The sequence below is a fragment of the Vicia villosa genome, linkage group LG6 (assembly GCF_029867415.1).
Source record: "Vicia villosa cultivar HV-30 ecotype Madison, WI linkage group LG6, Vvil1.0, whole genome shotgun sequence".
Taxonomy (NCBI): Eukaryota; Viridiplantae; Streptophyta; class Magnoliopsida; order Fabales; family Fabaceae; genus Vicia; species Vicia villosa.
The window spans coordinates 150075275-150087451 of record NC_081185.1 but is presented as its reverse complement, the minus strand read 5'-3'; the positions used below and the strand labels follow the sequence as shown (position 1 = coordinate 150087451).

Below are 12177 nucleotides of genomic sequence, written 5' to 3'. Positions count from 1 at the left end.
AAGCCTCGCCAGAAGAAGATTCAAGGTTTCAGTGAAGTATTAAAGTCAAAGATAATATGGTAAGGAACTAGAAGCTTCAGAGTTGTTAAAGAGAGGAAGTGTGAAAGCTCATTGAATTTGTATCGAGTGATTTGTGTATGTAAAGGTTTAAGAGTAGATATTGACTTTACTAAGGCAAATCACAGACACGCACGCACACATACACTTACAACCCTTTGAAAAACCTATATAATTGATTAAGGATCTGTCTGATCAGTTAGAAGCATATTTTATAAAAGAATAATCCATTATACCTAAATAATAGTTGATTATGTCACTTTGTAATAATTAAACTTGAGATGGAGTAGGCTCTTAATGATTTGCAAAGACTAGAAATCAAAACTTTCCATTTTAGGATGAAATAACCTTGTATGCCCTTGGGATAAACTATTATGAGCATTGGAAAGTCCATGGATTATTTCCATATTCGAGCCACCTTTGGTCTTATAAGTAAAGGGGCCCTTTCTCATTTATCACACACCAAAAAAAAACATATTTGAGATACACTTATCTCACTCTCCTCTCTTTCTATTTTATTTTCTCACATTTTCCTTATTACTTTTGAGAGTGAAATCTTTATATCTATGAGGTAGTATGGTCTGGTGTAGTGGCAAAATTATAAATTATCATAGAGAGAAATTTTGTTTTGGTTGTGAGATAAACCAATTTAAAAATCTCTTGTTTGATTATTAAGGTAAGCCATGTTAAACCTATGTTTGGTTGGAGAGGTCATCATAGTTAGAACTCCTAGTCAGTTTGTGAGCTTAGTATGATGTTAAAAGCTCTCAAGTAGTTGTAAGGGTCTTCGTAGTTAAAAATTTGTGTTGGTTGGGAAGTTAGACATTGTAAAACTCTAATCCTTGTATAAGAAGGTCCATGGGAAAATCCTGTCAAAAGCTCACATCACAGTGGATACTCTCAATAAATAATTATTAGGGATATGCGTATGCCACTTCATTAGACCAAACCTCTATAATTTTGGTGCTTTTCTCTCATCCCTTTACTCTTTAATTTTCAGTCATTTATTTCAGCTGCAATTTTATTTTCTTATTTTCGCTGCTTTTACTTTGTCTGTTCTAAAAAGATTTTTAAACTCTATTTTTGTAAAATATTTTGTTTTGAAAATGGACTTTCAAACCCACACAATTCACCTCCATCTTGTGTTTGGAGTCTCATGCCCAACAAGTGGCATCAGAGCCTAACTTTTGTTTAAAGATTAATCGTCTCATGAGGAAAATGATTATTAAGAATAATTCTTCTTTAACAAAAAGTATTTTTAGGAATACACCTTCACAATTTGATGGTGATATGTTTGACTTATCAAAAAATAGACGAGGTAGTAAATAAACTCGATGTAGATTGGACCGACAAGTTTTTCATAAAAGTCAAACTTGGTTTTAAAATCAAACATTTGATAATAAATGGTTTAAGTTCCAAGGAATTCAATATGCCTTTACATGTGAGTTTTCCAAGGAAGTGCGAGACACTCTTGAAATGATTTATGGAGTTTCTCCAAGTATCAAGAAAGATGGCATTAGCACATAAACCCAGGATGTTAAAATACCAAATGAATATGAGAATAATACTCATGCATGGTACTCAACCATTGGAATCCTTGGAGGCTTTCTTAGAAATTATGTATTTAACAACTATCTAAAGATTAAGAATTGGAATCTGAAATTTGATTCATGTCTCAATTCAGAAGATAAAAACATGTTTGTTGAGTTTCAGGAAAAATATAGAAGGGTTATGTTATCATCTTCTTCGAAACTATCTTCCTGTTGATTCATATTTGACCACCACTACAAAATGCGCATACAACAATGCCAAAGTTACCACGGATCTTCCCAAAACCGTGGTGACACTTCTAAACTCATGCGCTAACATTTTTTATTTTTTAATTAAAAATGTTAAGGGTATAATTACGGTTACATCCATAACCGTAGTGATACGATCAAGCTTTCTTGGATTCGAACCTCAGCTCCCTCAAATAGTTTATTCCTTTTACATTAATGCGTGCCTTTTTATTTTTATTTATATTTCAATAAAAAATAACAGGGATATCTCTACGATTTTTTGTAAAACCGTTGTTACACACTGACGCTTCTTTATATATATTAAACACTAAGTATCCATTTTTCCACTAATAAAAGAAACAACCCTAACACCAACGCCGTAGTCATCGTTGGGAAGAAGACAAAAACATTTACAAAATGTTCTACTTTAAGGTACGTCAAATATTTTCAACATTGTTGTTGTTTACTTTCGTTTCAATGTCGCATTTGAAGACAAACTTATACAAAGGTGTTTCTATGTCTTTTTTAATTGTAAAATCTCGATCTGGAAATTTATGTGGTTGTGATGGTCGTATGGTTTCATACCAATGCAAGAAGAGACAAAATAAAGGAAGACTATTTTGGAGATGTCCATTGGAGGAGTAATGAAACATGTAATTTGTTCATATAGGATGATGATATGGTAGAAAAATGGGGAAATGAAGATGAGAGCATTATGAAGTCAGAGTTGGAAGATTTGGGTTATTTGAAGGTTATGTATGAAGATTCAAAAAAGAAGAACAAGAATTTGAAGAACAACCTGAAATTAGAGTGATTTTCTGGAAATTTGAAGATGATATTGTTTGTTATCTCCTTTATGTTTCATACTTACTTTGTTATGAAATGTAATAGTTGAAAATGTTATGTTTAGGATTTAGGGTTTGAATTACATTGTTGATGTTGAAACTGCAGATGTAGTGAACATGACAGGAGTGCAACTAACAGACAATTTCTTACGAGTAAGTTCAATGCAAACTGTTGAATTTTCAATTACAATTATCGTTCAAGCTGTTTGTTAGTATATTAGTTTATAGTTTAAGCTGATAGTTTAAGTTGTTAGTTTAAGTTGATATCTTAAAAGAGTAATAAAGCCCTAAAGTTAAGAAGAAAGTTTAAAATTTCATTACAGAAGGCCTTAATAATCAAATCTAAATCCTCTGGATGAGAGGAAGTTTGACCAATCATAATTTTCCTCATCCTCATCATCAGAGTCAAAGAAAATCATCTACCTTCCCAACCTTCTTCTTCTTCTCTTCACCTTGAGAGCTCTCCTGTATCTCAAATACAATTTGTTTGCACAAGAACAGATTCTATCTTCATCTTGATTCTGAGAATGGTTTTGCAATACAAAAACCTCTACAGCAACAACATCTTGATTCGAAGGATGATTTTGTAGGCCAACTCCCTTTACAACAACAGCATCTTCATTCTTAGCATTGTTGGCAACTTGAGTAAGAGAACTCATTTTGATTCATTTGGATGAAGTTTTTTTTTTTGGTTCTTCCGCTTTTATTTTGTTCCTTCTGATTCTTCATCTTCTTCTCTTGGAAGTTTAAAAACCAAAAGAATCACGCATGTCAAGCTAGTTTGCAAATTATTGGTTCTTTAATTCCATACACTTTCTCTTCTCTTGGAATTTGGAAATATAATTCGCCTACCTCGAGCTGTTCAAATTTGTTCTTCCATTCTTAGATATTCATTCTACGTATATTTTAATGTACTTAATGGAATTGTGTACTTAAAACAACTAATTTTGATATGAATTCAAATATGGTGTATTGCTGATTCTGGTATGATACAATTGACATTTATTCATAAACAATATCATAACGGTTATTAGGCTTAACCATTGTTATATGGCGTGCGCTTTCCAGTTTACTACAACGGTCTAAGGACCGTGATTAAAAGTACCGCATAAACAACAACACACTATATAACAATGCTCGGACCTGCATAATTATATACCTATTCCAACCGTTGTTAAATGCCTTTTTCGTAGTAGTGGACTTAGCTTTCAAGGAGAAACTTTTATGTCTCTTTTCTGATTCTTCATGTTGTTTAAATTGACCAAGTTCTAATTCATGTTCTTGTAATTTTCTAAAAAAGTTACGTCGATGTCATTTTTATAGGCTTTTCTTATCGGAAATGGCTACCACCTTTGGTTGTCATGCTCTTGTCAAATATCTTAGAACTTTTAAGTTTAATTCGCTATTTATAAAGTTTTTATCAATAATGTTTAGCCTATGTTTGGTTTCACGTTTGAGACACTAGAATTGATTCTGGACGTCTAGAATTGATTTTGACGTGTTTGGTTGATCTCGAGCAGAATTGATTTTGCTTTTCAGAATTGATTCTACTTGAAGCTAGGATTTGTAGCTTTTGATCAAACGTGATTTGTAAACATGATTTTTACATTAGAATTTATTATTCAACTTACTTTTGTAAAAATTTCACCAAACATAAATCACTTTACCTTTAACTCACTTTTATCCAGAATCAATTTTACATAATCAATTCACTCAAAATCAATTTTTTTCACCTCGGAACCAAACACACGCTTAGATGGTTTGTCAAGTGGGTGAATTTCTTTTGCATATTTAGAATCTTTTCTCGCGATAGCATTATAAAGATTTTATATTCTTGGGAGAGGGTGTTCATTCTAGATCTTTTCACATCCTCATACCTTCATGTGTTGTTTCTAATGTATATCATATTTCATTATCTAATTTTCAATTTGAAACTCCTAAGAATTCATTCATTAATTCAGTTGCTAGAATCTTTTTGGCCTTTTTATCATGTAAGCTTTTCTTTTTATCATCTTCACTCCATACATCTTTAAACTTGGGTTGTTCTACACCATTAACACTATGAATGGGTATGAATGATCATTCTTCAACAACATTCCATAATTCTTCACCATGAGATTCAAGGAACATTTGAATTCTTATTTTTCAAAAATTGTAACATTTACTGGTAAAGCAAGGTGATCTATTTATGCTAGAACCTTATCCTAATAATGGTTTAGTGGAACTCATATTTCCCAGATCTAGGAAAAATTTATCCAACTCTTGCTCAGATGCCAATTGTAAGTTTTAGATGCAACCTAAGAGAGGGGGCGGGTGAATTAGGAATGCTGATTTTTTCTTGCAACAATGCTAATTTGTTACTTTTTTGAAAGCGATATTATGATTACTTGACCAATTATGAATGTTTAAATAATAAAGTGTTTGAAATTTAAATGGTGGGTAGTAAATGACACGAGCAAATTATCATGACTCACCTTCTCAAAACGAAGGCTAGTCCAGTCCCCTTATTTTCTTAGAGGATTTCCACTATGTTTATATATTTATACGTGTCTCACACCAAGACCCCTTAACAACCTTCCAACACAACCACAATTAAAGAATGCTAATTTTTTATATGAATACTTTTCACCATAACCTTGATGAATAACTACTATACACACACTTTTGTAAATAATTTGAAGAAGTTTTTTTTGTTGGCTTGAATTCCAAGTTTTTACTCTTGAATTTATGATATTCTCTTTCTTGTATCAAAATTCAAAGTAATATTACTTAAGTGCTCATAACATGTGTTAAAAATCTTTAAGATATGTGATAATATGAAAATTTTCAAAATCTTGAAATAAGGATGAACACTTTAAAAAGAATGTTAGAATTGTGTATAAGTGATTTGAAATAGGTTATTTTCATTTTTTTTGGTGTATAGTGATTTATATACACCCTTGGAAACCAGTATGAATGGATGCATAAGTTTGAAAAAGTTCCATGAAGTTTTGTCACCCAATACAATGATTTTGTTTGGTAAGGACACATTTTTTCAGGTGGTAATCAATTACCATAGTGGTGTAACCGATTACCACTGCCCAAAGTTAAAAAATATTCAAATTTTTAAATTGGTAGTTGATTACCACCATGCGGTAATCAATTACTACTGTTAATTTTATGAAAAATAGAAAATTTAGCAGCTTAGCTTCAATGGTTTTCATGCATGATGTTTAAAACTTTTTTAGATGAAGTTTGAAAAATATTTATGAGCATTCAAAGAGATATTGAATGAATTTTAATGTGTAAATTTAAATTGATAATCATTCCAATTTTTCTCTTTGATCTTCAATGATAATTTTTCATGACATCTTCATCATTGATATACATTTGTCTTCAAATCTCTTTATCTTTTTCTTCTTTGATATACTCTTGTTTTCATCAAAACCAAACTAAGTATAAGAGACCTTCTTCACATTAGGCAAGGTAGACATATCAGACATCATGTTTGCTCTTCCATATGAAGTGGCTTAAGAACTTTTATAATGACTATTTTCAAAATTCAAACTGGATTATAGGCAAGGGTGACTAGAACAATTTTTGGAATGATAGTGGGTGTGGGGTCCATCTTGTGCAAGCCTTAGATATCCCTATTATAATCCATCATCGCATGAGGTCTAAAGTTATTGACTATATTTTGGGCAAACATTGGAATATCCCCATTACTCTTCAACTGAGGTTCCCAACCTTCTTACTATTCAGAAAGCCATTATATATATATATATATATATATATATATATATATATATATATATGTTTGAGGCTTAAGAAAAGAGAACTTTCATTCTGATAAAGGAGACCTGGCTTTGAAAGATGTCTACTCCTTCAAAGCTCCTTCATTTCAGAATATTTGGTAGGGTTCTACTATTTGGAATATTGTCATACCTCCTTTGAGGTATCTTCTCTTTTGGAGATTGATTCATCTCAGACTACCTACTAATGAATCTCTTATGGATAAGGGTTTGCAATCATCTTATGTCTGTAGCTTGTGTCCCAAGCAAGTTGAATCAATTCAACATCTCATATTTGATTGTCTTTTCTCTTTGAACATTTGAAGTTGGTTGGTAAGTGTCCTTAATATATCTCACTCAACCACTTCTTTACATGATTTACAGAAGATTCTATAAAAATCTTGGGCCCCTAAATGCAAGGTAACAATCCTTTCCTCAATCATCAATTCAGATAATGATATCTGGTCTGCAAGAAACCAAATGAGATTTAATGACATAAAATTCCATTGGAGATCTTGTATCTCCTATATCATTTTTTATTCCTCTTTGAGTAGAAATTTTACCTCTAGAGTTTCCATGACATAACTCTCTATTTTAAAGGCTTTCAGATTTCAATTTCACTCTCCTCAAGCTCCTTCCATCAAAGATGTCTTATGAGTTCCTCAAATGTCAGGCTAGGAGCAGAGGTATTTTCAAAAACTCCAGATTGCAGGGGTATTTTCAAAAGCACCAAGTTTTGCTAGATGCATAGATATTTTCAAAAACCCAATGTTAACATCGATAACACATTTATTGTTGAGCTTACAGGTGCCATGTTAGCATCATCTTAGAAGCTTTGCTTTTAAGATTGGCATCGACAACATATTTGTTGTTGAGCTTATAGGTGTCATGTTAGCAATGAAGATTGCTTCCTCGAAGAGCTCGTTGAACCCTTGGTTAGAATTAGATTTGAAGATGGTTATAATGGCTCTAAAAAACTCTTCCATGATTCCTTGTAAACTGAGAAACAAATAACATAATAGTCTACAACTCATTAGTTCCATACAATTCATTCGACAGTTAAAATAAATAAAAGTGTGAGCCCTTTAATCTAAAGAAACATAATTCAAATTATAAAATGTAAATTTTTGAAAGATTATTTTTGTTAAATTACACCACTATAGAATCCATCCACACCAAAAAAAAAAATTTATATTTATGAGGATTTAATTGATGTAGATTTTAAAATAAATTAAGATATCTTACTAGCAAACTAAGTTCATGTATTTTTTTTTTTTTTGGAAATATCTTATCTTACTTCACGGGTCTTTTATACACTATATATGCGTTGTTAAAAATGCTCTTCTGCTTCTGTAGATGTATTTCTGAAAGTACATTTTTTTTTTAAATTTGTCTTTTTTCGGAGATGCATTTACGGAAACGTTAAAAACATAGTGAACCTTTGGAAAATTGAAATTATTTCAGTTCATGAAATCTTCCGTAGCTACATCTACGGAAGGTCTTGAAAATAGAGTGTTCCGTAACAAAAATGGAACATCAAATTATAGTAAAGCAAAATAGTGCAATTGAGGTTTTACAATTACTTTGATTTACTATAATTTGACGTTTCTTGAAAAAATTGGAGTTTAGGGGTGAAATGTAGTTGATTTGAAAATATAATCATACAATAGAAAAAAGCAAGATGAGAATTTGGGCAAGTTTGCCACTTGACATTCTCTCATGCATTCTGCTATATTTTTTTCTATAAAAGGAAAGTTTTAATTAATATAATTTTATTATTTTTTAAATTAAATAAAAATATCATCCATTGAGAATCAAGTTTTTAATGGGCTTTTGTAAAAGTTAATGTTGTGTCGGTTTATATTTTTTCGTACAAAATTTGTTTGTTATGGGACACTTAAATAATGTATGCTTGGACCGAATCCCATAAGCTTGGATTTCCAAGCCTTGGTTACTGGTTCCAACCTCCCTTCTTCTTCCACATTGAATGAATTTTTCCATCCCTTCTTATTCCAACCTCGGTTCTTCAACAAATTAATTTCTTTCTCTTTTTCAATACTTGGTTCATGGTATCTTCAATTTCTACTGATGCATCCAGCCGCCGATTCAGGTGTATTGACATCAATGATTTCTATTTTTCAGGTAAATATTTTACTCTGTTTTTTATTTATATAAATAGGCCATCTTCATCTCCAATTTGATACAACTTTTGAATGGTTCTTCAGTTTTTGTATTCACCTATTATCCTCCAACCTACTGTGTCGGGATTCCATTGTTTTACCTTTACGAATTACCGATTCGAATTCAATTTTTTTCAAATTGGTAGTAGGTCCAATGATTAAAGCATTAGGGTTTCAAATCAAGTTAATCTTTATGTTTGTGATTTTTCCATTGTTATTCATGTTTTGTTGTTTGTTGTTTTTCATGGATTCTTTTGGGACAAAAAGAACAAGCAAAAGCAGCAAAAGCTTGCAAATCCGACAATGGTGATGATGGGAATGTGATTTGGTGTTTTCTGGATCTACGATGATGGCTCGCCGGAGCTGTTTTGACGGTGGTAAAGTGGTGTCGCAGCTGTTGAGTTTCACTTCTCATTTAAAAGTTACGAGCTTTACTGTCAACAGCATTGAAGGAATCGAATTTGGGAATGAATTTGATGGTATGCATGCTTATCATAGTGAAGACTGACAATTCTTCAAAGAGATGCACCATGGGGCACGCTACAGGTAAATATATGTTTTCTTCTTTTTTACTTTATTATAATATTTCAAATGCATAAATATTTTTTGCTTCATGAAAGTAGTAGTTTGACATACCTCTACAGCATCAACAGTTCCTCCCAACAAAAAGGATAACAAATGCTCAAGGATTGCCATATTAAGTTATATAGAAGTTTCTTCTATTCCAATGGAACCCTTCAATCATTCCAATGGAACCCTTAACCACACTATTGAATTTTTATGGCATGCTGGGAGTTATTCAAAATCATTTTTATGGATCCACCTCTTCCAACCTTTTGAAAGATAGTTCATTTGAGAATATTTCATTGGTGGTTTCAGATAAAGTTTCAATTGAGCATATAACTGATAACCATAGTGTTTTGAGCTCCTCTACAGCAACAAAATAGTTATGCCTGGTTCAATAGTATTATTTTGTCTGATTATACACTTTGGTGAAAGTTGTTTGAATGGTTCTTTTATTAGACGTGGCTGATGGTTATGAGATGTGCAATGAAGTTGAAGATACTGTCAAATTTGTTTCAGAAAAATAGTTAATAACCTTATAGAATATTGTCATGTAGATAACAATATGAACATGTATGCTAATTGACTTGAATTTTTAGTATTAAAATGATGAGATCATTTACTATAAGTTATACCATTATTATTTCATAATGCAAATGTTAAAATCTTTCTCTAGAGATGACCTAATGTGTTCAGTATTATTTTATAATAAAAGTATATAAAACGTTCATATTTTATAGGTTTCAAATTTGGAATTTATATTAAATTTAAAAATTTAATTTAAATTAAACTAATGCATGGTCATGTTCACGTGTCAAGGTTCATGTCATGACCAATTATTTATAGCTATGGAAACTAAAGTTTGTAGATTAAAGATGTGAATCAGAGGGTCCTATTGATCTATAGAGGATTAGTTCTTACCGTATCAAATGATGGTGCTGAAAGAATTTGTGTGTAATTGTTATTGTATAGGTTCATGGTATAATCTTTGTGATTGAGATTTGAACTTTAATTTTAATTTGAAGTTTAAAATTGAAAATTGTTATTAAAGATGAAAATATTGTTTGATTGAAATTGAATAATTTTTTGTTAAATTTATGATTTAGTTTTAACTATGGAAATTTATCTAATTTTAGGTTATACTTTTAAGATTGTAATAATGGAAATTTTGTATTTATGAGATGAATATTTTGGTTTTGGTTTAAAATATATTTATGGTATATTTTGATATAAAAATTTCAATATTATTATTTTAGTTGTGATATAATAAAGAGTTGCTATTTGAAATATGATAGTTATTATCTGATATTATTATTTGAACTATGACCAAGATGAAAAGATATAATTTGTATTTGTAGCATATTTATTATTTTCGTTCAAACCAAAATATATTTACTATTTTAATACAAATTAATCACTCTTATTTTCTTACAAAGACAATCTAATGATAGCAATCATTTTGTGATATATTGATGGAATTGTAATCTATTACAAATTGGGATGTGTGTTTAAAAACATAAAGTTTATTATATTTTTATAGAGTTAAAACTGGTTTTTTTTTAATTTTTATTTGAGAGAAACTACCACTTTAGTTTTTACTAAAATCTTTTCATTTAGTTTTCATTTTTAACTTGATAAATATTAGTTAATTTTTTTTTTTTTTGGAATAAGAATACTTTATTATTAAAAACCGTTAATTACAAAGGCGATATATCCAGCCCACCATATGAACAAACAAAACTAAAACTCTACCCCATTACATCATTAGAGAGCCAATATGTGTTCTCAATTTGGGGTTCATCCAAGCCCTATATATCAAGGTATCTATAATGTTTGGTCCTATGGGATCAATTTGTACAGTATCACCAAACACCGTATCAATATTAGTTAAATTTAATTAAAATATATTCAATTCAAAAGATATTATAATGTAATTAAAGTGAGATAGTATTTGATTTAATTTGTGAATGGAAAGACTTTTGATATATATTTTTTTTCTTATGAAATCAAATCAATAATGACCAATTTGTCATTTTAATTTAATACCAATGCATTTTTTACTTCTTAACAATCTAACTAAATAAAACACATTTAAAAAAACATTATATGATTGAATTATTTAAATCTAATCAATTATTACCAATTTTAATTTTGTTATTAAACCATTTGTAATGTGTGTTAATAAATATAACAGTCAATTTTAATTTTCATATTATATGATTTTTATTCAAATATTATAAACAGGAAAGATTATAGTTGATACTTATATATTCCACTGAATCAATTATATTTTTTCCGATTTTATAGTACAATTAAATATTAATTATTAGATTAAAACATGTTATCTTTTAATAATGATATACGAGTTTCACTATAAAAAATTTATATTTTAAAAATTATAATAAATTTCAATAAACAAAATTTTAATAGATAATAATTACTTAATAAATAGACAAAAGTTTGAAAATTGAAATGTTTACGAAATTATTAGCATTATTATAATAATAATTTAAAACCAACTCTAATTTTTAAATTTAAATAAACAATATTATCTAATAAATTATAATTCCAAAAATATTAACCGCTTTAATTTTGAAAATCGAAACGTTCAATAATTATTATGAGACAAATCACATTTTTTGACATTTAAATATTATTATTGAATTGGAAACTAAATCACATTATATTTATGTCTTTTGATTATTGTGTAAAATAAATTTCACACATTATGTTTCTTCAAATCTATATTTTTTCTTTTCTTTTCATATATTTTAATTTTATTTTCTTTTCATATGTTTTATTTTATTTTCTTTTCATATGTTTTAATGTTATTATTATTTACTAATTCTTAGTTTTTTTTATGTGTAGTGGTAAATTATTTCCTTCATTTTATGGTTTTTATTTCTCATACAAATATTTAAAGAAACAATAATTTTAAATTTATGGTTTTCATTCTCTCACTCAATTTTAGTTATATATTCTT

At 29.4% G+C, this 12177-nt stretch overlaps 1 long non-coding RNA gene across 1 annotated transcript; it reads left to right on the top strand.

The window, feature by feature from the left end:
* The first annotated feature begins 8382 nt into the window (after window positions 1-8382).
* On the top strand, window positions 8383-9745 carry LOC131612745 (uncharacterized). Its single transcript, XR_009287469.1, has 3 exons — window positions 8383-8592; window positions 8898-9176; window positions 9275-9745. It is a non-coding gene; the product is annotated as an uncharacterized LOC131612745 (long non-coding RNA).
* The last annotated feature ends 2432 nt before the right edge of the window (window positions 9746-12177 follow it).